Genomic DNA, 26,847 nt, shown 5'->3' on the forward strand with positions numbered 1-26,847 from the left:
ACCAGGGCTTAGTGATACTTCAAGCAGCAGCTTGTCCTTGGCAATCCTGAGAAAAACACACACTCTTCCACATGCACAGACACACAGCGGGTCTAAGATAAAAGTTTGCCTGGAGACGTCGAAGCTAAAACTTGCTATCAGTGTTTTACACCATAAGTGATTCTGAGCACAGAGAGAAAAATGCCCCAAATTGGTTGTCTGGCTTCTCTGATAGTCGTGAAGGTGTTTTCAAAGCTTCATAGAAATTGCAGCACATAGACAAAGATAAACACAAAGATGAAAGGAAAGGGAGTGAAAATAATTTAAGTAAACACGTTTTTTTTTTTTTTTGAGAGCGAGCAAAGCTTTGGCAGGTTGTCTGGGACTGTCATTATTTCTGTGTGATCAGACTCCAACATTCAATAAATAAAAGGCGCTGTGTACAGATTAGACCCATTATAATTTACTCCTGTTTGTGTTGATAAATATGTTGTTTTGTTTTATTTGAATTGTTTGCTTTTTGCTAAACATCTTCATGACGTATTTCGCAAATAAAGCCAAGCCAAGCCAAGCCAAGCCACAATATAGATAATTAAATAGAACCCGCAAGCAAAGAAAAAAAGGATTTCAAGCAGTTGTCTATCTTTCAGATATTTATTTAGTAACAACGGTTTACGCAGGGCTTTACATACTCTTCCTGCCCTCGAGGAGAATACAACATTATTATTTTTTTTTCTATCCGATTCCTTCATGCACACAAAGGTGAATGGAGGAATCCCACCTGCCAGGTATAGGCGTGCGCAGGGGGTGTGCCAGGTTTGCCTGGGCACACCCTTATCACCCCCGTCTGGTGTAGATTCTTCCGGCTGCCTGGTCCGCAGGGCCGCCATCAGGAATTTTGGGGCCCCTTACACAGCTTCAGGCATGGGCCCCCTGGAGCAGAGAACCGGGGGGGGTGCTGCCGCCTGAAATTTGAGAAGCGGGGGGCTGCCGCGAATTGAGGAGCGGGGGGGGGGGGCCTTTACAAAAAAATTTTATAAAATAAATTATAAAAAAAGGGGGGTAGCCATCCGGGGGCCCTGGGGACCTCTGGGCCCTTTAATAAAAAATAAATAAAATAAAAATATATAAAAAAAGTACACATTTATAAAAAAATACATAAAAAAAAGGGGGTTGCCATCCCGAGCCCTGGGGACCTCTGGGCCTTTTAATAAAAAAATAAACATTTATAAAAAAAAATAAAAAGAGGGGGGTTGCCACATGGGGCCCTGGGGACGTCTGAGCCCTTCAATAAAAAAAAAAAAAAATATATATATATATATATATATATATATATATATATATATATATATAAAATGATTTTTTTTATAAAAAAGGGGGGGGGTTGCCATCCGGGGCCCTGGGGACCTCTGGGCCCTTTAATACAATATATATATATATATATAAAGAAAAAATATAAAAAAAAAAGGGGGGGTAGCCATGCGGGGCCCTGGGGACCTCTGGGCCCTTTAATAATAATAATAATAATATATATATATATATATATATATATATATATATATATATATATATATATATAAATAAATATATAAAGAAAAAAATATTTAAATAAAAAAGGGGGGGTTGCCATGCGGGTCCCTGGGGGCCTCCAGGACCCTGGGGACCTCCGGACCCCTAAAAAAAAAAAGGGGGTTGCCATCCGGGCCCCTTACAGGTGTACTGCCTGTACCCCCCTGATGGCGGCCCTGCTGGTCTGTGTCATTTAACTGCCACTTCCTTTTCTGAATGAGCACTGTGGGTGATTGGCACAGATTACTCACTGTGTTCATTCATAACTGAAGCCTAGTAAACACAGTTTGTGAATGAACATGAAGCCAATGATCAACTAGGGGGGGCTATAGTGGGGGTCCACCTTTCCGCCGATCATCATCATCATCTTCTGCATCGGATAATCACCACCATCGTCATTATTTTTTCATCAGTTTTTTTCCCCTTATCACCATTAATCAGCTCATCATCTTCGGCGCTTTGTACCATGCTAGAGCTCAGCATGAAATATTGAGCAGATACCCTCTGGGGCCTAAGGAATACCACCTCAACGCTACCAAATTCCATCCAAAAAATACTACGGAAAGAACAACTTCTAAGAATCAATCGACGATCGACCGTCAAGAAGAACAGGAAGTGAGGATTTCTCCGAAGAAATAAGGACATTTAAAAGCAAAATGGAAGAATGAGGTAAGAGAAGGAGGACTGCACTAAGGTAAAGGAAGCTATTTAGGAAAAAAAATTGTACCTTTACAACCTCTTTAAGAGCCGAGATTGCGATCACATGACCAGCCAGCTCTCTCCTCCTCCCCTCAGACTGACATCAGCAGAGGAATCTCAGCCCCACCCACTGCATCTCTCAGAGGAGAAAAGGAGAAAGCTGGCCAGTCATGTGATCGCAATCTCAACAGTGAAATGAGGTATTTGCAGCATTTATTTTTATAAATCACACACAGAGGGGGCATTACAATAGGAGGCAGTGCTGATGGTGTATACAGGTTAGAGTGGCTTAACAACCACTTTAAGATGTCAAGAAGACACCTCATGTTGCTAAATTGCTTTTGCTTCAGGTCGCTGCCCTATATATTTCCTGAGATAGCTGAGAGATAAATAACCAAATTAGCAATGCAGCCATAAATAATTAAAGTTACCCCAAAGGTCTATTAGCTAAATAAAAGAAATAACATAACATTACATTACACTGATTGCATTTAATTTTAATTCAATTAATACAAACATTTAAATAATCAACGTTAGCCAAGTTAATCGAAATAAATTACAGCTGAGTTTGTGGCGTATGAGTTATATTAATGTATATATATATTTTTTTTTAAATCCTAGTTGCCTGGGGGGAAGTTTCTCATCTAGAGTGTTTATAGCATAAAATCATCATGCAGATTTAGACAGCTCCATTTAAATTAATTCCACTGTGTGAATATGTACACCCATACTGTCAAACGCTGCTCACTGTTCTAGAATAAGTGGAGAAGCATCCTTATTTCTTTAGAGCTTGCCTTGCAGGAACGTTCTGAAAAATAACAACCTCATCAGCACTGGATTTAATGGGAAAATATTTATTCTTTTAGAGACTAGTTTGATTTTATTTTTTTATTTTTTTACAGAGGCTGGTTAAATACATATATGATGATGCTCTGACTGGCAATCTGGTAATTGTGGTATTTGTCAGAAGGTTTAACTGCTGAGATGCGTATGCGTCAAAGTGATTGTAAACGATTACCTTGTAAAACAAGCCATTCAGTTTAACCACCTAACCCCCGGACCATATTGCTGGTCAAAGACCAGAGCACTTTTTGCGATTCGGCACTGCGTCGCTTTAACTGACAATTGCGCGGTCGTGCGACGTGGCTACCAAACAAAATTGGAGTCCTTTTTTCCCCATAAATAGATCTTTCTTTTGGTGGTATTTGATCACCTCTGCGGTTTTTAGTTTTTGCGCTATAAACAAAAATAGAGCGACAATTTTGAAAAAATATATTTTTTTTTACTTTTTGCTGTAATAAATATCCCCCAAAAATATATAAAAACAAAAATTCCCTCAGTTTAGGCCAATACGTATTCTTCTACATATTTTTCGTAAAAAAATCGCAATAAGCGTTTAGTGATTGGTTTGCGCTAAAGTTACAGCGTTTACAAAATAGTGGGTATTTTTATGGCATTTTTATTATTATTTTTTTTTTTACTAGTAATGGCCGCGATCAGCGATTTTTTCCGGTACTGTGACAATATGGCGGACACTTCGGACACTTTTGACACATTTTTGGGACCATTGGCATTTTTATAGCGATCAGTGCTATAAAAATGCATTGGATTACTATAAAATGCCACTGGCAGTGAAGGGGTTAACACTAGGGGGCGGGGAAGGGGTTAAGTATGTCCCCTGGGTGTGTTCTAACTGTAGGGGGGGTGGCCTCACTAGGGGAAATCACTGATCTTCTGTTCATACATTGTATGAACAGAAGATCAGCATTTCTCTCCCTGACAGGACCAGGAGCCGGGCACGCACACAGGAGTTGGGGGAAGCGGGGGGGGGGGGGGCGCTACGGGCGTAGAGCTACAGGCTCTCGCGCAGGGGAGCCGACCTGCCGCCATAAAACGACGGCGGCAGGTCGGCAAGCAGTTAAAATAGAAATAAAAGGCAAAACATTTTTGTATAGATATAAAAAAAACATTGTAAATACCTTTTTTTTGTGAGTGATCACATTCCCTCTGTTCTCAGTAGCATAAGAGCTGGGGGAGGAGACACAGCATCACACTGAGCTTCCCAGTGAATGGATGTGAAGCACTGTCCTGGGCAGGTCAGCACAAGCCTGATCATTGGAGGCGAGCACACTGAGTCCACAAGCTATGGTATATACAGTACAGTATATCTAAAAAATGATCAACTCTGATGTATTGACAACCAATCTCATTTCTTGAGGCCCAAAAACGCCAGGACAGGTTCAGATTTCCCAGATTTATACGGCGATCAGTGTTATAAAAATGCACTGATTACTTTGTAAATGACACTGGCAGTGAAGGGGTTAAGCAGTAGGGAGCAAGGAAGGGGTTAAGTGTGTCCTAGCAAGGGATTCTAAGAGCCGATTCACACAAGGGCGACTTGGGATTCGACTTGAAGTCGCCCCAAGTCGCGCGGTTCAGAAAATAAATGGAAGTGAATGGAACTGTCTTAGGCCCCTTTCACACGGGGCGGATCAGTAATGATTCGCCCCGTGAACCTCCGCTTGCTCAGCGGGGATCGCTCCGTTGATCCCCGCTGAGCCGTCGGATGACAGGGTGGTCCCCGCACACTGTGCAGGGACCGCCCTGTCTTTTCTCCGCTCTCCCCTATGGGGGGATCGGATGAACACGGACCGTCGGTCCGTGTTCACCCGATCCGACAGACGGATGGAAAAGTAGGTTTTTCCTGTCACACTTTGGCGGATCGGAGCGGGTCGGATGTCAGCGGGTATGTCACTGCATACATCCGCGGCTGCATAGAGGAGCACGGAGCACCCGTTCAGGTCCGCCTAAAAAACTGGCAGGCTGACCTGAACGAGCCTCCCATGTGAAAGAGCCCTTAATGTACACTACTGAAGTCGCTCTGACTTCTGAAAAGTTTGCTGTACTACTTTAATCCGACTTCTAGGCGACTTGTAGCCATTGATTTCAATGGAAGTCGCCTCCAAGTCGGATCCCCTGTTTTAACTGAAGCAACAATACAGGAAGAGAAAATTGTTTTCTCAGGCAAACCCCTCCCTCCCCCCTCCCTCCCACAGATCTGATTGTTTTTGATTGGCCACTGGAAAGTCGTCTGTCCTGGAGGCGCCTTGTAAGTTGCCCCAAATCGCTCTGTGGTGCGTGCTCAGGTCGCGTCCAAGTTGCCTCGCAAAGATTTGTGTTGCCCCTGTGTGAACCGGCTCTTAGACCTCGTACACATGATAGGTTAACCAGAGGACAATGGTCTGATGGACTGTTTTCATCAGTCAAAACCGATCGTGTGTGGGCCCCATAGGTTATTTAACCATCGGTTAAAAAAAAGCCAACTTGCTTTAAATTTAACTGATGGATTCCTAACCGATAGGTCAAAACCGAATGTTAGTAGGTACGACCATCGGTTAAAAATCCACGCATGCTCAGAATCAAGTCGAAGCATGCTTGGAAGCATTGAACTTCGTTTTTTTCAGCACGTCGTTGTGTTTTAAGTCACCGTGTTCTGACACGATCATTTAATTAACCGATGGTGTGTGGGCGCGACGGTCCATCAGTCAGCTTCATCGGTTAACATATGACAACGGTCCTTCAGACCGTTCTCATCGCATTGGACTGATCGTGTGTACAAGGCTTCACTGTGTGGGGGATGGGCAACCAATGACACGGTACTGATCACCGCTCCTGATTACAGGGAGCAGTAGATTAGTGTCCTGTCACCTAGGCAGAACAGGGAAATGCCTTGTTTACAAAGGCATCCCCCCATTCTGCCGCTCCGTGACACGAACCTGTGACACTGGCGGTAGGGTTGCCACATCATCCCTTTAATCCAGGACACATATTAATAATACAGGTTCTGTGGCTGATTAAGGTGGCAATTACACCCACTTGGTGCCTTATCTGCATTAAATCAGCCTTTAGAACCTGTGTAATTCATATGTGTCCTGGATTAAAGGGATGATGTGGCAACCCTAACTGGCGGACATCAAGTCTGTGGGTCTCGCGGGCACAGTCACGAAGCCTGCAGCGGGCATGCGCCACCGGCGCGCACGTGCCTGTGAGGGGGCAGATTCAAAGCAACATACCTGTACATTGCTGTGCCAGCCCGTGCCATTCTGCCAACGTAAATGTACGTTATAGGCAGTCGGCAAGCGGTTAATATCGCTTTAACTAAACTTAAACTATCACATGCACTTTAATTTTTCAAAATATTCTATTTTGATAATCTTCCAAAAAGTATACACACTGCACTGTGCAGCCACCCTTTTAAATTTCAAAGGCTTTGGAAAAAACACATTCACGGAACTGCGGATTTTTCTCCCGCTGAACTGCCAGCGTTTGTAAAGAGTTCACCAGAGTTCAACACATTTCACGCTCTTGCAAAGTGTTTCTTTAACATTCTGCTTGAAAGCTTCATCCTTTATGAGGTTTACATGGTGGTAAAAATGAATTACATTTTTTTGCATACACAGAGCTGCAGAAAATACAGTCTAATTTGGGTACATCCCGCCTTATTACTTTGACCCATTTTCTCCTGTAGCCATGCAAAGACTTTAATAAATAACGGTAACGCTTAAGTACCTTAAACTCACTTTTTCTCTGATGAATGCATCCTTGGACTTTGACAAATAGGCCCCTCTTCATTATTTAACATAACCGCTGTGCCTTCTGCAATTCTTGGCAAATTTAAATATTCACATAAGAGGAGATCTAAGAAAGAAGTCGCTACTTTTCTGTGCAATTATTTCAAGCCTATTTAGACCGTCATGTGAAAGGTAATTGTATTTCCTCCTGAGTTCATTTATTTCTTTCTTCTGCCTTAACAGTTTGATCCACAAAAGTTCCAAATTACAAAGTGTTATGTAACGTTTATTATTTTTTATTATCTTTACAGTCGCTGCCGTTTTTCAGTCTTTTTAATTGACTATTGAACTATATAAAAATTAGCGCAGAGAAACATTGAATTTAGCTTTTGTGTGTTTGAGAAAAATGTAGACGTGCAGATGAAGCAGAAAAATGACTTTTAATTTAATTAGAAATGAGCAATTTTTTATTTAAAATCTGTATTTGCAAGATTTAACTGCAGCATCTGGGATAGGTAAAGTAATATTAACCACTTGCCTACCGGGCACTTTCATCCCCTTTCCTGTCCAGGCCAATTTTCAGCTTTCAGCGCTGTCGCACTTTGAATGACAATTGCGGGGTCATACAACACTATACCCATATGACATTTTTATTATTTTTTTTCACACAAATAGAGCTTTCTTTTGGTGGTAATTAAAGCGGAGGTTCACCCTAAAACAATTATATACCATTACATCCAGCATACTTCCGACATCTACAGTATGCTGTTTTATTTATTTTTTTGCCGTACATACCGTTTTATTGTTATTTTCCCCCCGACCCACAGCTGGGCACTTAAAGGGGACCTACCCGTACGTGCCTGTGCCCAGCTGTGCCATTCTGCCGACATATATGTGCAGGAGACGGTCCTTAAGTGGTTAAGGGGGGATAGGATCATCATGTACAAATATATAAGGGGTCCATATAGTGAACTTGGTGTTGAGTTATTCACTTTACGGTCAACACTGAGGACAAGGGGGCACTCTTTACGTCTAGAGGAAAAGAGATTTCTTCTCCAAATACGGAAAGGTTTCTTTACAGTAAAAGCTAGGAAAATGTGGAATATGTTCTGGCCAGCTCAGTAGATTTCTTTAAGAAAGGTCTGGATACTTTCCTATATGTACATAATATAACTGAGTACTAAGATTTATAGGTAAAGTTGATCCGGGGAAAATCCGAATGCCTCTCGGGATCAGGAAGGATTTTCTTCCCCTGCTGGATCATGCTCTGCTGTTTTTTTTTGCCTTCCTCTGGGAATAGAATTGGGTATATGGGTTTGTATGATATTATTTTATTTATTTTTATGGTTGAATTGGATGAACTTGTGTTTTTTTTCAACCTAACTAACTATGTAACTAACTATGTAACTATGAGCGGCAAGAGGTCAATAAAGTAGTTGAATAAACGTTCATCTGCCTGGAGTTCAACTTATACAGTCCTGATCAAAAGTTTAAGACCACTTGAAAAATGGCAAAAAATCATATTTTACATTGTTGGATCTTAACAAGGTTCCAAGTAGAGCTTCAACATGCAACAAGAAGAAATGAGAGTGAGACAAAACTTTTTTTAAGCATTCAATTAATTGAAAATAACGAATAAACTGAAACAGGCTGTTTTTCAGCTGATCAAAGGTTTAGGACCACACCCCCCCAAAAAACCTAACCCCCCCCCCAAAACAGAAATCCAACTTCCAAACATGAACTCAGTAATGAGTAGCTCCGCCGTTATTGTTGATCACTTCAAAAATTTATTTTGGCATGCTTGATGCAAGCTTTTCCATGAGGTGAGTGGGAACATTTCTCCAAGTGGTGAAGACAGCCGCACGAAGGCCATCTACTGTCTGGAACTGTTGTCCATTTTTGTAAACTTCCCTTGCCATCCATCCCCAAAGGTTCTCAATTGGATTTAGATCAGGGGAACACGCAGGACCAAAGAGTGATGGGCCAAAAGAGTGATGTTATTCTCCTGGAAGAAGTCCCTTGTCCTGCGGGCATTGTGTACTGTAGCGTTGTCCTGTTACCACACAGACGAGGGCCCTCAGTCATGAGGAATGCTCTCTGCAACATCTGGACATAGCCAGCGGCCATTTGACGCCCCTGCACTTCCTGAAGCTCCATTGTTCCACTGAAGGAAAAAGCACCCCAGACCATTATGACGACCCCTCCACTGTGGCGCGTAGAAAACATCTCAGGTGGGATCTGCTTGTCATGCCAGTAACGTTGGAAACCATCAGGACCATCAAGGTTACATTTTTTCTCATCAGAGAATAAAACTTTTCTCCACCTTTGAATGTCCCATGTTTGGTGCTCTCTTGCAAAGTCCAAACGAGCAGTTCTGTGGCGTTCAAGGAGACAAGGTTTTTGAAGAGGTTTTTTGTTTTTGAAGCCCTTCAGTCTCAGATGCCGTCTGATGGTTATGGAGCTGCAGTCAGCACCAGTAAGGGCCTTAATTTGGGTCGAGGATCGTCCAGTGTCTTGATGAGAGACCCTGCTTATGCAGTTCAGCAACCCGACCACGTTCAAAAAGGGAGAGTTTTTTTGCCTTTGCCATCACAACGTGTGACTACCTGACAGAAATTTACAAAGAATCCACATCTTTGCACAGATTTGGCCTTTTAAAGGCATGTGGTCCTAAACTGAAAAACAGCCTGTTTCAGTTTATTCGTTATTTTCAATTAATTGAATGCTCAAAAAAATGTTTTGTCTCACTCTCATTTTTTCTTGTTGCATGTTGAAGCTCTACTTGGAACCTTGTTAAGATCCAACGATGTAAAATAGGATTTTTTTGCCATTTTTCAAGTCGTCCTAAACTTTTGATCAGGACTGTAATAACAAAACTATCCACCCATCAAAAGGACATTTTACCTCTCCGTTAACAGCGATTATCAATAATCACAGCAGATTACCGTATTTATCGGGGTATTGTGCTCTCCGGCGTATAGCGCGCCTCGTCGGGTCTGGCGTCCGTCTGCGGCTTCGGGTGTCCTCTTCGTCGGGTCCGGCGTCCTTCTGCAGTGTCCTCCCCGCTCGATCCCCGCTTTCCCTCGCCGAGTTTGAACACTGCGCTGGCATATACCGAGCGCAGTACACTCGTGTATAGTCGGGCAGGCTCGGCTACTCTCGCGCTCATGTCCTGGACGTCTTGTACCCACGATTTTGCCCTGATTTTCAGGGCAAAAAAGTGCACGGTATACGCCGATAAATACGGTATATCACTATCTTTACAAAACAAAATGACTGTTATATTAAACTGCATTGCTGGATCCCTTATCCAAATTGTTCAATGAATAAAATGTCAGCACTTTGTAAAGTAGCTCGGCCCGCCACTGGAAAAAATTGGGCTTTTCAACTCTGTTCAAAGGGTAAATCACGTTTTAACTTGCCAGGTTTAAAAAGAAAAAAAAAAGAAGAAAAAAGAAAAATGATTACTGAACCTTTCAGTTTTCTTAATCAGATGCCAATGCCTCTTTAAATGGGATGAGCTGGAACTGTTTCTAATATTGTAAAATCAGCAGGACAGTCCGCTATGCATATCAAAGAGTTTATTATTCAAAAAAGACGTTTGGGATAATTGCCAGGACTCCATCGGCTAGCAGCTGAATAATACATATTTTTTTTTTCCGGGTGGCACAAAAGATGCCAGCAGCACAGAGGATTCTGGCTTTTTTTTGTTCATGATAGAATATAAATAGAGGGCGCTAGGCCCATACAAATTAAGTATAGTGCCGTAACAAAGTGTCTATCTAGCAATAAAATTGCAACATAAATAACACAAAAAATATATGAAAGAGTCCCAACAGTTGCAGTCAGCCTGCACTTGAAAACACGCGAGTGAGTTCAAATATGATCCGAAAAATATAAAAAAATAATAAGACAGTGAACAAAGTCCAATTATAATGATAATTCTGTGAAAGAAGAAATGCCACCACCGCTTCAGTATAATTATCAATTCCACCCAAGGTGTTTTAGATAAGGTATGCTCTTACCAGAGCTCGTTGACCCCTTTAGTGAAAAAGATGGTCAACTAAGCTTATGCAGGATTGTGCCTGCAACACTTGAAGATATGGACAGACCACTTTGCAAATCCAGGAACCTCACACGGGATTATATGTAAAAGAAGAGAGGCCAGATAGCCAAATAGCGTGATACCGTTTTATTTAAAATTTTAAAATAGACATAAAAATCTGCCAAATGGCTCCTTACATTAGGGGGTGCCCACCCGGCACTGAGGCTGCGGACCTGTCACCGCTCGAAGCGGTTCTTTAGTCGGATACGCTGGGGAATGAGAGCCGCCGCTCACATGTAACGCCAAACGATCCCTTCAACAGTCCAAAGCACGGGGGGTACGTCACGTGACCAGGCTGCCTCCGACGTACGTTTCGTTATGTTAACGTCATCAGGGGGGCGTGCCTGGTCACAAAGCATGATGGTATATGTAGTCAGAAAAACACAATGATTGGTGGGCTGAAACTAATTGCAGATACAGCCTCGGTGCCGTGTGTCATCAATAAAAAATATATATATAACACCGTAGGTAGGTTACATTACATTCATCATATTTAAACAAGAGAAATAGAGAAATGCACAGAAATATAGAATGGCCAAATACCATGAATTCAAGAGTATTCCGCTGTTGAAATACATCTTAAATAAAATAAAATACAGATCTTGCATCCCTCCGGACGTGCAGATTCAAAAATAAGTGCCAGAAAACAATAAGACTTTACTCCATAAAATTCAATCATGATCACTCTAAATGATTATTGATACAAAATCATCTTAAATACACCAAAAATGAATAAATATAATTAAAAAATAATGAATAATGAATATATATAAAAAATTGTTTAGTTGTCTTTCATACATATATAGACCGGATTCAAACAGGGTAAAAAGAAATATCTCCCAATACTTAGTGATAGATCACAAATATCACTAGATCCCTCCAGACATGTGATATGAGTGAAAGGGGATTAGAGTGTATTCAAATTATTTTGATCTTGTTTCCAATATTAGATTGAATAATTGAATACAAAGATGATCTCTACAAAAGGGGGGATCGCACTATTAACTAGCCCCAATCAAATACCAGCGTACAAAAATATTATATAAATAAAACCATAAGTGAATATCTGACAACCCTAAATAGTCACTGACGACTATAGATGATTGAAAATAAAAAATAATAATTAATACATAAAAAAATGAATGAAATAGGGAGGAATGAGAGAATGGGAACTGGAAAGAGGAGAGAACACTCAATCATCGGTTAAGAAACAATTGAGGTCCAGCTCCACATTCAGTCCTAAAGGTTGCATGGTACGTAATCTGTGTACCCATTTCATTTCGTTTTGGGAAACACTCCGTAACATATGTGTACCTCGCCAGTTTCTTTCTATTTTGTCTATGCCATAGAACTTACATAAACTGGGGTCACTTCCATGGAAATTGGCAAAATGTCTTGAGACACTATGATTAGGGAAACTTTTTCTAATATTTGTTAAGTGTTCATTAATGCGGATCTTAAGTTGGCGAGTGGTCCGGCCAACATATTGTAAATGACATGGGCATTCAAGCACATAAGTCACATGATCAGATCCACATGTGATTAGGGGTTTGATCTTGAAAGATCAAACCCCCATGTCATTTACAATATGTTGGCCGGACCACTCGCCAACTTAAGATCCGCATTAATGAACACTTAACAAATATTAGAAAAAGTTTCCCTAATCATAGTGTCTCAAGACATTTTGCCAATTTCCATGGAAGTGACCCCAGCTCGTTGACCCCTTTAGTGAAAAAGATGGTCAACTAAGCTTATGCAGGATTGTGCCTGCAACACTTGAAGATATGGACAGACCACTTTGCAAATCCAGGAACCTCACACGGGATTATATGTAAAAGAAGAGAGGCCAGATAGCCAAATAGCGTGATACCGTTTTATTTAAAATTTTAAAATAGACATAAAAATCTGCCAAATGGCTCCTTACATTAGGGGGTGCCCACCCGGCACTGAGGCTGCGGACCTGTCACCGCTCGAAGCGGTTCTTTAGTCGGATACGCTGGGGAATGAGAGCCGCCGCTCACATGTAACGCCAAACGATCCCTTCAACAGTCCAAAGCACGGGGGGTACGTCACGTGACCAGGCTGCCTCCGACGTACGTTTTGTTATGTTAACGTCATCAGGGGGGCGTGCCTGGTCACAAAGCATGATGGTATATGTAGTCAGAAAAACACAATGATTGGTGGGCTGAAACTAATTGCAGATACAGCCTCGGTGCCGTGTGTCATCAATAAAAAATATATATATAACACCGTAGGTAGGTTACATTACATTCATCATATTTAAACAAGAGAAATAGAGAAATGCACAGAAATATAGAATGGCCAAATACCATGAATTCAAGAGTATTCCGCTGTTGAAATACATCTTAAATAAAATAAAATACAGATCTTGCATCCCTCCGGACGTGCAGATTCAAAAATAAGTGCCAGAAAACAATAAGACTTTACTCCATAAAATTCAATCATGATCACTCTAAATGATTATTGATACAAAATCATCTTAAATACACCAAAAATGAATAAATATAATTAAAAAATAATGAATAATGAATATATATAAAAAATTGTTTAGTTGTCTTTCATACATATATAGACCGGATTCAAACAGGGTAAAAAGAAATATCTCCCAATACTTAGTGATAGATCACAAATATCACTAGATCCCTCCAGACATGTGATATGAGTGAAAGGGGATTAGAGTGTATTCAAATTATTTTGATCTTGTTTCCAATATTAGATTGAATAATTGAATACAAAGATGATCTCTACAAAAGGGGGGATCGCACTATTAACTAGCCCCAATCAAATACCAGCGTACAAAAATATTATATAAATAAAACCATAAGTGAATATCTGACAACCCTAAATAGTCACTGACGACTATAGATGATTGAAAATAAAAAATAATAATTAATACATAAAAAAATGAATGAAATAGGGAGGAATGAGAGAATGGGAACTGGAAAGAGGAGAGAACACTCAATCATCGGTTAAGAAACAATTGAGGTCCAGCTCCACATTCAGTCCTAAAGGTTGCATGGTACGTAATCTGTGTACCCATTTCATTTCGTTTTGGGAAACACTCCGTAACATATGTGTACCTCGCCAGTTTCTTTCTATTTTGTCTATGCCATAGAACTTACATAAACTGGGGTCACTTCCATGGAAATTGGCAAAATGTCTTGAGACACTATGATTAGGGAAACTTTTTCTAATATTTGTTAAGTGTTCATTAATGCGGATCTTAAGTTGGCGAGTGGTCCGGCCAACATATTGTAAATGACATGGGGGTTTGATCTTTCAAGATCAAACCCCTAATCACATGTGGATCTGATCATGTGACTTATGTGCTTGAATGCCCATGTCATTTACAATATGTTGGCCGGACCACTCGCCAACTTAAGATCCGCATGGTCCGCAGCCTCAGTGCCGGGTGGGCACCCCCTAATGTAAGGAGCCATTTGGCAGATTTTTATGTCTATTTTAAAATTTTAAATAAAACGGTATCACGCTATTTGGCTATCTGGCCTCTCTTCTTTTACATATAATCCCGTGTGAGGTTCCTGGATTTGCAAAGTGGTCTGTCCATATCTTCAAGTGTTGCAGGCACAATCCTGCATAAGCTTAGTTGACCATCTTTTTCACTAAAGGGGTCAACGAGCTCTGGTAAGAGCATACCTTATCTAAAACACCTTGGGTGGAATTGATAATTATACTGAAGCGGTGGTGGCATTTCTTCTTTCACAGAATTATCATTATAATTGGACTTTGTTCACTGTCTTATTATTTTTTTATATTTTTCGGATCATATTTGAACTCACTCGCGTGTTTTCAAGTGCAGGCTGACTGCAACTGTTGGGACTCTTTCATATATTTTTTGTGTTATTTATGTTGCAATTTTATTGCTAGATAGACACTTTGTTACGGCACTATACTTAATTTGTATGGGCCTAGCGCCCTCTATTTATATTCTATCATGTCCACATACCACTTGTGTTATTGAGGAGCAGCTTATTATTTATTTATTTACACTCTTAATATCTGTATATATTTTATATATATATTTAACTGTTTTTTATTAGTTAGGCGCGGAATTTCACTTTACACATTTTTTTTGTTCATGCTGAAATTTTTCAGACGTTGTCAAACACCAGAGGGTCAGCAAATCTTTCTATCTGAAAAAGAAACATTTAATGATTTCAATATTCCCACCGCCACCGACAGCATCACAGAGTGTTGGTAAGGAGATGACAAGCCAGAAAAATTCATTGCCAGTAAATGTATTAGAGAGGGCCAAGGCATGCTGGGAGGAAGATCCGGAGCCAACACGGGTTAACGGTGAAAATGATAAAAAAGGACATAGATATATGAGCTAGTAATAATGTCTTATCGGCTGTGAATCTGTCAAGCTATTTTCTTTAGAAAGTGCAACTTTCTGTGTGGTATGATGAGTTTAACCACTTGCCGACCGCTGTCAGCAGGGCCGATCCTAGGCAGGGTGCGCAGGGTGATTTGCACCCAGGTGCCTGCAGAGGTGGGGGCGCCAAAGTGCCAGAGTTCTCCCCTCCTTCTGGCAGTGCATGGGGGAAGGGCCGCTCCTCTTCCTGACACGAGGGTTCTAGTTTTAAGTGGCTGCCGAGTGCTGATGTGCAGGAATGAATTCCTCACATTGGGAGTCTGGGATCCCGCACTGTCTCTACTACTGTGCTAAAGACTGTTTGCTACGGAATATTATAAAGGGTCAGCTCAAGTTACCGCAGCTATATTACCTCTCATATACAAGTACTATATTACCTCATATATGCAACTATAATTACCTGAGTTATATTGCCTCTCACATGCAACTACTATTACGTGTGCAATATTCATCTCCTAAGTGTAATTAATAGTTGTCTCAACAACGCCTATTTACTACGAGCTTGACAAACATACTACCTGTTTATGGGCTTATGCCCTAAGTTGTGGAACATGTTCGCTTAAAGTTTCCTAGGCTGGGGGTTGACGTATTTCATACCTTCTCCCTTAGTGGTCTAATGCACAACGCTATGTAATACTAATAATTACTTGCATACAATTGTGAATTCGTATTTTTTAGTGCATACTATCATTTTAAACGCTAAGCTCTGGTCGCATGTTGTAATGCATCCATTCTTAGTAGCTCAACGCCTTTCTTTATGTGACAGAGAGATGATGTAGAGATCCCCCAAAGTCCTGTTTGTAAGGAGTGACGCCTGGGGCTAATACTGAGTTGTCACATAGGGAAGCACATTGAAATCCTTGCATCCGCAGTTGTGGTTCACTCCCGTTTCCCAGTTTTAGTAAATCCATCTACATCACCAACCTCATCTGCAGATATCGCCCACATTGTCCCCTCCGCTCCTCCCAGGATCTCCTGCTCTCTAGCTCCCTTGTTACCCTCTCCCATCCTCTGGAACTCCTTGCCCCGGTATGTCCGATCAGCCCCTACCCTGTCCACCTTTAGGAGATCCCTGAAAACTAATTTATTCAGGGAAGCCTATCCCACACCCACCTAACAACTGTCCCTGAGCCACACCTGTCAAATCATTCTCTGCAGCTATTATTTTTCGTACCACCACACCCTCCCTTTAGAATGAAAGCTCTACAAGCAGGGCTCTCCTGCACATTCTGTATTGAACTGTACTGTAATTGTGCTGTCCCCCCTCTACATTGTAAACAGTAAATCAACTCCTATGCTACAGGTTACATCCTTCTTTAGCGGGTAACATGTAAAATGGTCTCAAGCAGGACGAATCCCACCCCACCCCAGAATGCCCCCCCCCCCACCCAAATTCTGTGTCATTCAGTCATTCCTTCACAAAGATCTATGGATGAATATACTACAAGTTCCATCTTCCACCATAGCAGATGGACTTGCAGTTCTTAAGAGACCAGGGGCCGGATTCAGATACCTGAGCGTATCTGTCCGGCCGGCGTAACGCATCGGAGATACGTTACGCCGCTGTAACTTTGGCCGCTTAGTTCTGTATTCAGAAAAAACTTGCGCCCATATTTACGGCGGCGTAACGTATGTGTTGCGGCGTAAGGCCGCGAAATTCAAATGGGGATGTTGGGGGCGTTGAAGTATTTAAATTTGCCTTGACCCCGCGGTTTTTACGTTTTTATTGAACAGCGCATGCGCCGTCCGTAAAATATCCCAGTGTGCATTGCTCTAAATGACGTCGCAAGGACGTCATTGGTTTCGACGTGAATGGAAATTACGTTCAGCCTTATTCACGAACGACTTACGCAAACAACGTAAAACTTTCAAAATTCGATGCGGGAACGACCGCCATACTTAACATAGGATACGCCGCACATACCCCTCATATAGCAGGGGTAACTTTACGACGGAAAAAGCCGAACGCAAACAACGTAAAAAGAAAGCGCCGGGCGGTCGTTCGTTTCTGAATCGGCGAAAATCCGAATTTGCATATTCCTCGCGTAAAACATACGGAAGCGCCACCTAGCGGCCAGCCTGAAATTGCAGCCTAAGATTCGACGGTGTAAGACACTTACACCTGGCGGATCTTAGGGATATCTATGCGTAACCTGATTCTATGAATCAGTCGCATAGATACGACCAAGCGCACTCAGAGATACAACGGCGTATCAGGAGATACGCCGTCGTATCTCTTTCTGAATCTGGCCCCATGAGTGCAGTGATCACCACATCTGTAGTCCATTTATACTTCCTCTACCTCTCTAATGGAAAGCCGTCACCTTAGTACAGACAGGGAGCTGGAAGAAGAATCTGCAAGAGCCTGGCATTATACCTGCAAAAAAAAAAATACATGCACATTTTTTTTTTCATGCAAAAATATGTGAATTTCATATTTTTTTTAAGGTGGACTAAGCCTTTAACACACTGAGAACTTTGAAATAGTCATCTCCATCATTTAAGAATAAAACAGAAAAACATCAGTGTTAGCTTTTGTATCAATACTTGCCTGACTTTCATAAAGAGAATTGATTATCTATTGATGGCAATCATGTAAAGTTTATTAAGTCTGACCTAGAACGTTCCCAGGTCACTCAGCTGTAGGTCAAGTAATGAAACATTTACAGCTGGAGGAGGCTTGAATTGAGTTTTTCTCTGCTGCGGCTGAGTGGGTGCAGGTACCTTGTTACGAAGAAAACTGCCTGGAACGAACAGGACAAATATTGAATGATAGATAACATGTCATCTCAGGCAACTTCTGAGCAGAGCGCTTGTCATGTTTAACTGTTTTCTGAAAGCTACATTGGTGCCTGAGGTTTTCTGTTTAAACCAAATGACATTTTTGTGTTTGTTTTCCATAGAGCACTTAAGGAACGTGTCATTCCACTACATTTCCTGACTATTTCTCCTAGGCAGAGAAGGAGATACATGTGGTTACACAGCAGTGGTGGCTGGTGCTCCAATTTTTTTGTGGGGGGCGCAAACCAAGGAAAAAAAAACGACAATTGCAGCCTCACTGTGCCCATCAATTGCCGCCATTGTGCCCCTCAAACGCAGCCACTGTGCCCATCCGACGCAGCCACTGTGCCATAAAATTGTCGCCACTGTGCTATGCTATCAAACGCAGCCACTGTGCCATGCCATTAAACGCAGCCACTATGCCCATCAATTGTCGCCACTGTGCCCATCAATTGTCGCCACTGTGCCATGCCATCAAACGCAGCCACTGTGCCATCAATTGTCGCCACTGTGCCCATCAATTGTCGTCACTGTGCCATGCCATCAATTGTCGCCACTGTGTAATGTCATTGTCACCACTGTGTCCATCCCCGTGTGTCCCCTGGTTAACTATTTGGAAGCCGATTACAGCCCACAGGCTGTAATTGGAAAACCTATCAGAGCGCTGGCTCTGACAGACACTTTCACAGCCAACCACCTGCCATTATTCAGATAGCTGGCCACAGGGGTCAAGTCCCGAGGGAAAAAAGTGAGGGAACTCCCACCCAAGATCCACTCCCCCACCAAAAAAAAAAATGATACGCTCATATGCATAATTACTAAACCGCATGTTTTTTTTTTTTCTATCCACTGTACCTTAGTAATCCTTTATGTTACTGGCCGCTTACCCCCTCAGTAAAGACCCCCCTCCCTCGGTGCAGACACCCCCATCGGTGCAGACACCCCCACCTCAGTGCAGATCCTCCCCAGCAAGACACCTCCTCAGTAAAGATACCCACCCTCAGTACAGACACCCCCTCTCTCAGTACAGCCCCCCCTGTAGTACAGACAGTACCCCCCCTCAGTGCAGACACCCCCCAGTAGTACAGACACCCCCCTCTCAGTACAGACACCCCCCGTAGTACAGACAGTAACCCCCCCCCAGTACAGACACACCCCCTCTCAGTACAGACACCCCCCCCCCGTAGTACAGACAGTAATCCCCCCCAGTAGTACAGACACCCCCCCAGTAGTACAGACACCCCCCCAGTAGTACAGACACCCCCCCCAGTAGTACAGACACCCCCCCCCAGTAGTACAGACACCCCCCATCAGTATGACTCCCAGCGGTGTGTGTCCCACGAGTGCGGGTGTAAACAGAGAGGAGGGCCACCGCCGGGTGTACCAAAATGGCTGCAAAACCGGAGCTAGGCCGAAGGCGCAGGCCTTCCAAATGCAATGGCCGTGGCGGCAATCCATGGATCACATAGTGTGCCGATCCGAAGGGGGTGACTCGTTCGGATCACGGATCAACGGTGATCTGTTGCACCACTAATAGTTAGTATGCAAAATCCGGCATGTGTGCTTTTGACAAAAATCTGACGCTGGTTCCTCACTCAGTTTTAAGCCTCCTATACAGCTGATTCTGTTGCAGTCAATGAATGTGTTTCAACCTACAAATGAAATTGGTTATCTTTAGCACATGCTTGGTATAATTGGCTAATCATACACCTGACTCTAATCCTAAAGAAAAAAATCCATGACTTTGTGCAAGTGTACAAACTGTGCAAGTGTAATGCCGGGTACACGCGATCATTTTTCAGCATGAAAAAAAAAAACGCTTTTCCAACTTCATCATTAAAACGACGTTGCCCACACACCAGCGTTTAAAAAAAATGCTCTCCCATCTGAATTTTTTCCATCTGATAAATTGAGAACCTGCTCTCAAACTTTTGCTGGCGGAAATTCCGACAACAAAGTCTGATGGAGCATACACACGGTCAGAATTTCCGGCAAAAATCTTACATCGGACTTTTGCTGGCGAAAATTCAGACGGTGTGTACGCGGCATTACTTTACACCTGCCTAAGGATTTTGCACTATATATATATATATATATATATATATATATATATATATATATATCAAACATCAGTCCAATCTTCTGCACTTGTGGAACCCGAGGCATTAATGCATTAACGTGGACATAAACCCTTATGCCGCGTACACACGATCATTTTTCAGCATGTAGAAAAAATGTTGTTTTTTCCAACTTCATCATTACCACACACTATCGTTTTAAAAAAATGCTCTAGCAAAGCGCGGTGACATACAACACGTACGACGGCACTATAAAGGGGAAGTTCCATGCGGATGACGCCACCCTTGGGGCTGCTTTAGCTGATTTCCTGTTAGTAAAAGACGATTCACGCTTTTCTGTCTGTTACAGCGTGATGAATGTGCTTACTCCATTACGAATTACGAGCGCACCCGTATCATAACTTGCTTCTGAGCATGCGTGGGATTTTAACATCGTTTTAGCCCACACACGATCATTTTTTACAACCCGAAAAACAACATTGTTTAAAATGTCGTTAAAAAATGCATCATGTTCGGAAAATAAAATTGTCGTTTGTCAGAACCCGAAAAATGACGTGAAGCCCACACACGATCATTTTAAATGACATTTTTTAAAAACGTATTTTTTTTCATGCCGAAAAATGATTGTGTGTACGCGGCATTAGGCTTTGTACACACAACTGGTTTTCCCGGCAGGAAAACTGCCAGGAGAGCGTTTGGCCGGGAATCCCGGCCGTGTGTATGCTCCCTAGCATTTTTCCCACCAGGAAAACAGCCGGGAATCCCAACGGGAAAATAGAGAACCCTGCTCTCTATTTTTTTGTTGGGTTTCCCGCCAGAGTATCTCCTACCGAGAAAATCTGTCGTCTGTGTGCTTACCTGAGTGTCGTAAAAACCGTGCATGCTCGATAACACTTAGACGCATGCACAGTAGCATACAAAGTTAGTGTGGGGTGTAGCAAGATGGTGGCGATGGATTTGAATGTGATGAGATGCCGGCTCGTCGTAATCGATGACGTCAATGCGTTCTTGCCATTCAAAAGAACGGTAGTTATTTTGAGTGGCCGTGTGTGTACATGGCTTTGCAAGGCAAGCTTGCCAGGAATCCCGTCAGGAAAACCAAAGTTTTTTTTCCTGACGGGATTCCCGGCCATGTGTACAGGGCTTTACTGAATAACATTTTGAGCTGACACTGGCTTACATTTTTTATTTATTTTGCAAATGTATACACTTTCAGAAAATCAGAAGTATGGTTTAGGGGGTCTTTCAAGTCTACTTGTGAAAATCAGAATTAATTAATTTAGCCATCTGGGGTGTAAGATGGGGTTGGGGCAGCTTGAGGCAGAGATAGAGAAAAGTTTAAACCTCTATAAGCATATATTTATACATTAACACACATTTATCATTTTCTTTTGCATTACGCCGAGATGTAACAGATAAATGAAAAGCAAGAAAAGCGTTAAAATATCCTTCAAGTTCGGAAAACTTGAAAATTTGTATCATTAAATATGTATGTCAACTGTTAGCATAAATACTGAATTGCAACTGTCTGCCGTTATATGAAAAATATGAGCGCTAAGGTTAAATTTACACGCAATCTGTATATTGGCTCTGCCAAAACTGCATGAGTTATGAAAAAAAAATCAATTAAAGTTTTTTTTGTTGTTGTTTTTTTTAGATGCAAACAAAGTTCTGCTTGGATGTTTAATCTTCTGTAGCGTGACAATTAAATTAAATCATGAAGTTGAATTGCTGTGTTTATTTATTTTTTATTTCATTTTTATTTTTTTGCAGAGATGAAGAGTAGCATACCTCATCTTTGATAAACTCTTCTGAATACTTCCTCAACAATTTCAAGTGGTCTAAGATGACAAGAGAAGACTAATTACACAGCAACAACAACAGTTTCCAACTAAATTCATGAGAGAGAGAGGAATCTTTTGCAAGAATATCATTTTATAAAACTTGAAGAAATGTTGAAACAATCCTACGCTTGTCTAAAGGCCCTGCTACCCAGAAGATACACATAATTTCACATAAACGGTTAATGGTGGCTCCCAGGGCAGACTTCCCTGGTGATATCCCTCCTGGAAGATTGCGGTTTTAATTTAAAGTGGTTGTAAAGGTAAAAGTTTTATCACCTTAATGCATTCTACAGTGTTTACCCGAAAATAAGACCTACCCCAAAAAAAAGACCTAGCGCTATTTTACAGGAGGGCTGCAATATAAGCCCTACCTCGAAAATAAGCCCTAGTTTGAGGAAATTGTGTGCTTTTTGAGAAAACATGGTATAATCCTATTAAGGCAGTGTGCTCTGTGTGTGTGTGTGTGTGTGTGTGTGTGTGTGTGTGAGAGACTCTGTCTCTAGTGGTGTCAGGTTGCCCCCCTCCCTTCACAGAGCTTTGGCGGGTCACTGAAAGTATGGTGCAGAGCCTCTGCAATCAACATGTGTGCGGTATGCAGCATGGATACTCCGGTCTCTTCTCCTGCCTGTCTGCGGGGGATCTCGTCCTCCCCCTCCCTCCGCAGAGCTTCAGCGGGTTACTGAAGGTACAGTGCAGAGCCTCTGCAATCAACATGTCATACGGTACTGTGTGCGGTATGCAGCATGGCTACTCCACAAGGTATTTACAGATTATTTTTCTTCACATGCTGGTGTGCTCTCTTCCCTGCTTCGAGCATTTCAGAGGGGGGGGCAGGGTCCCTCGCTGGTGGCTGGGAGAGGTGGAGGAGAGGTCAGGTGTTTGGCACTGTTAAATTGCAGGGACACACACATTCTGTATTGTGTGCTACTGTAAAAGAATTTGGGCATTTTAAGTTCAAACTGGGGATTCCTGAATATGTTAAGACCTACCCCGAAAATAAGCCCTACTGGGTCTTTTGTTGCCAAAATTAATATAAGACCCGGCTTATTTTCGGGGAAACACTGTATGCATTAAGGTGAAAAACATCTGCGGATTAGAGGCCTCCCGAACCCCCCCTTTACTTACCTGACCCCTCGAAAGTCCCACGCCGTGAACGCGTAGGCTTCTCAGCCGTCTTCCTGGCTCATTCATTGGATGGTTGAAAGCAGCGCAGTCATTGGCTCGCGCTGCTGTCAATCACATCTAATGACGCGGCGCGCCGGGGGGGTGGGGGTCCGAGTGATACATTCGGTGGCTATGACCAAGAACTCAACACCATGCGAGTCCTTGCAGGGGGAGCCGAGACAGCCACCGAGGGACCCCAGAAGACCAGGTTCAGGGTCACTCTGTGCAAAACGAGCCGCACAGTGGAGGTGAGTATAACATGTTTGTTATTTAAAACAATTTTTTTAACTTTAGTGATCCTTTAAAGCTGAACTCCCGGCAATTAGTTTTTTTCCATGCAGCGGGGCTGTGCCTCCACTGCATGGGTTAAAGTGTTACTAAACCCAGGAGCCTGCATTCACTATAGCTTTAAATTGAGCAAGACTTGGGATTGCATTGCAGGATACAGGGGGAGTTTCTTACCTTGTCCCTGGATAGTGCAATGTCTCCCCGCTGTGTGTGCGAGCTGTCATCTCGCTCGATTCACACTGGTGACTGCTGAGTGCCGAGCTCCGTTCCCTGTGAGCGGAGCGACTCACGGGGGCGGACTTCGACGGCAAATTCAAAAAATGAAAAACACAGTATAGATACAGTAAACTGTAATCTTACAGATTACAGTGCCGTATCAAAAAATTACACATTCCCTTTGTCCCTAGTGGTCTGTCCAGTGTCCTGCATGCAGTTTTATATTATAAATACATTTTTTTTCTGCCTGAAAACTTGAGATTGTCCATAGCAACCAAAAAGTGTCTGTTTATGTCAAAAGTGCTTTAAGACCAGCTAGAAAACAACGATAATAAATTAGAATCACTTGCAGAATTGAGCGATAGCGATTTGTGGGGAAATTCATCATCAAACACTGAAAGTAATGACAGCGCTGATTCTGCAACTGAGCAAATTTCAGTGTTTTTGATTTTATTACATTATTGAATAATTTTTATTATAATTACATAATTATTTGTTATAATTATTTATAGTTATTTATTATATTATAATTGATGATTTTGTGTTTTAAACGATATCATACCCAGGATGTCTACTAGACTCTTGTTTGGACAGATTTAAGTGAGTTATTCCTAATGCCGCGTACACACGACTGTTTTTCATGTCATGGAAAAAAACAACGTTTTTCTCGACGTGATTCTTGTCAAGCCTGCCTTGCATGCACACGATCGTGATAAAAAAATGCTCTAGCAAAGTGCGGTGACGTACAACACGTAACGACGGCACTATAAAGGGGAAGCTCCATTCGAATGGCGCCACCCTTTGGGCTGATTATGCAAATTTCCCTTCTCATAACTTGCTTCTGAGCATGCACATTTTTTTCCCGTCGTTAAAGCCTACACACGACAATGTGAAAAACTACAAGGAAAAATAGAGCATGTTCTAAATTTTTTTTTTTTTTTATGCCCATTTTTCACGTCGAGAAAAATGCTCTGGAGCCCACACACGATCGTTTTTAATGACCAATTTAAAAAATTGCATTTTTCTCGTCATGAAATACACGTGTGTACTGTACGTGTGTACGCGACATAAGAATTACAGGCCTACAATATGAAACGCCAAATTTCCATGTAAAATAATGGTACCGCTTTCAGAATCAAAAATCTGACATAATCATACTGCCAGGAAGGTTAACCACTTAAGCCCCGGACCATATTGCTGGTCAAAGACCAGAGCACTTTTTGCGATTCGGCACTGCGTCGCTTTAAATGACAATTGCGTGGTCGTGCGACGTGGCTCCCAAACAAAATTGGCGTCCTTTTTTCCCCACAAATAGAGCTTTCTTTTGGTGGTATTTGATCACCTTTGCAGTTTTTAGTTTTTGCGCTATAAACAAAAATAGAGCGACAATTTAAAAAAAAATTAATATTTTTTACTTTTTACCATGATAAATAGCCCCCAAAAATATATAAAAATAACTTTTTTTTCCCTCAGTTTAGGCCTATACATATTCTTCTACATATGTTTCGTTAAAAAAATCGCAATAAGCATTTATTGATTGGTTTGCTCAAAAGTTATATCGTTAACAAAATAGGGGGTCGTTTTATGGCATTTCTATTAATATTTTTTTTTTACTAGTAATGGCGGCGATCAGCGATTTTCTTTCGATACTGCAACATTATGGCGGACACTTCGGACACTTTTGACACATTTTTGGGATCATTGGCATTTTTATAGCGATCAGTGCTATAAAAATGCATTTATCACTATAAAAATGCCACTGGCAGGGAAGGGGTTAACACTAGGGGGCGGGGAAGGGGTTAAGTATGTTCCCTGGGTGTGTTCTTTTTTTTTTTTTTTTTTTTTTTTTTTTTGCCACTTTAGACTTCACCACAGCGAGAGACTTGCTCATGATTTTATTCATAATTCCGTCTCTACATCTGGTTTAGCATCATTTGTGGTGTATTTCTTTTGCAAGTTTATATAATTTTTATTTTGTTTATTTGTTTATTTTTATCTTTTCCTTTTTTTTTTTTTTTCCTCACCGTTTAAACCTCACTCTTTTATAGTGAGTACGGAATTTTTAAAAGGTTTTATCTGCGTGACAAAGAAATACCCAACCCCCCATTTCCCCCCTCCCAAGACTAAATCCCCCCTCCCCCCCCCTACCCACCCCCGCCCTTGACCATCCCACGACTCCACTGTAAGAATTCATTCCCTTAATTGAAAAATGCGTTACTATTCCTCTCTCAGGTTTTCTGCGAACCTCCAGGACTTTTTAAATTCCAACCAGGGTACCCATATATCCTTTTCCCCTACCTTGTGTTTATAGCTCCCGTATTTTAATTTCTCTCTCCTATAAGTGTCCTCTACGGAGTCGATCCACTCCCACATTTGCGGACTTTTCGCGTCTCTCCATTTAAGGGGAATCAATCGTTTCGCCGCGTTCAACAAATGAGGGATCAGTGAACCCTTATACTCCTTCTCTGGAATCTCCCCCCCATGAAAGAGAACTACCCATGGGTTATCTTCCACTTCTTTTTTTGTTATTACCTTTATAAGGGCCAAGATTTTTTTCCAGTAAGCTTTAATTTTCAAGCAGTCCCACCAAAGGTGTGCCATTGTTCCTCTAGACTCACAACCTCTCCAGCATTTCTCTGACTCTCCCCCTCTGAATGTTGCCATTTTGTCTGGGGTGGCGTACCACCTCGTCAAACATTTGAAGTTCATCTCGGCAGTTCTTACATCTACTGCCGAGGTGTGGGTCATTTTCAGGATTCTTCCTATGGTCGTTTTCCCCCTTGGGACCCCTAAGTCTGTTTCCCATTTTTGGATGTATTTAAGCGTGTCCAACTCTTCCGTTCTCAGCAAGTAACTATAGATTTTAGATATATTTCCCTTTGAGCTTTCGATGCTACACAATTGTTCCAATAAGGTGTAATCCTCTTGTGACCTCAAAGGATGTGGTAGGCGCTTGACAAATGACACTAACTGCAAGTATCTCCACTCGTCGAGCGCCCTAATTCCAGTGCTATATTTAATATCGTGAAGTGTCCTAATTTTGCCATCTAGTGTTATATCTTTTAACTGTGTTCTATTTGTGATCCAATTTCCCCCTACTTCTTTTGTCCCTGGGGTGAAATATTCATTTTCTTTT

Source organism: Rana temporaria, chromosome 6 (assembly GCF_905171775.1).
Source record: "Rana temporaria chromosome 6, aRanTem1.1, whole genome shotgun sequence".
Classification (NCBI taxonomy): Eukaryota; Metazoa; Chordata; class Amphibia; order Anura; family Ranidae; genus Rana; species Rana temporaria.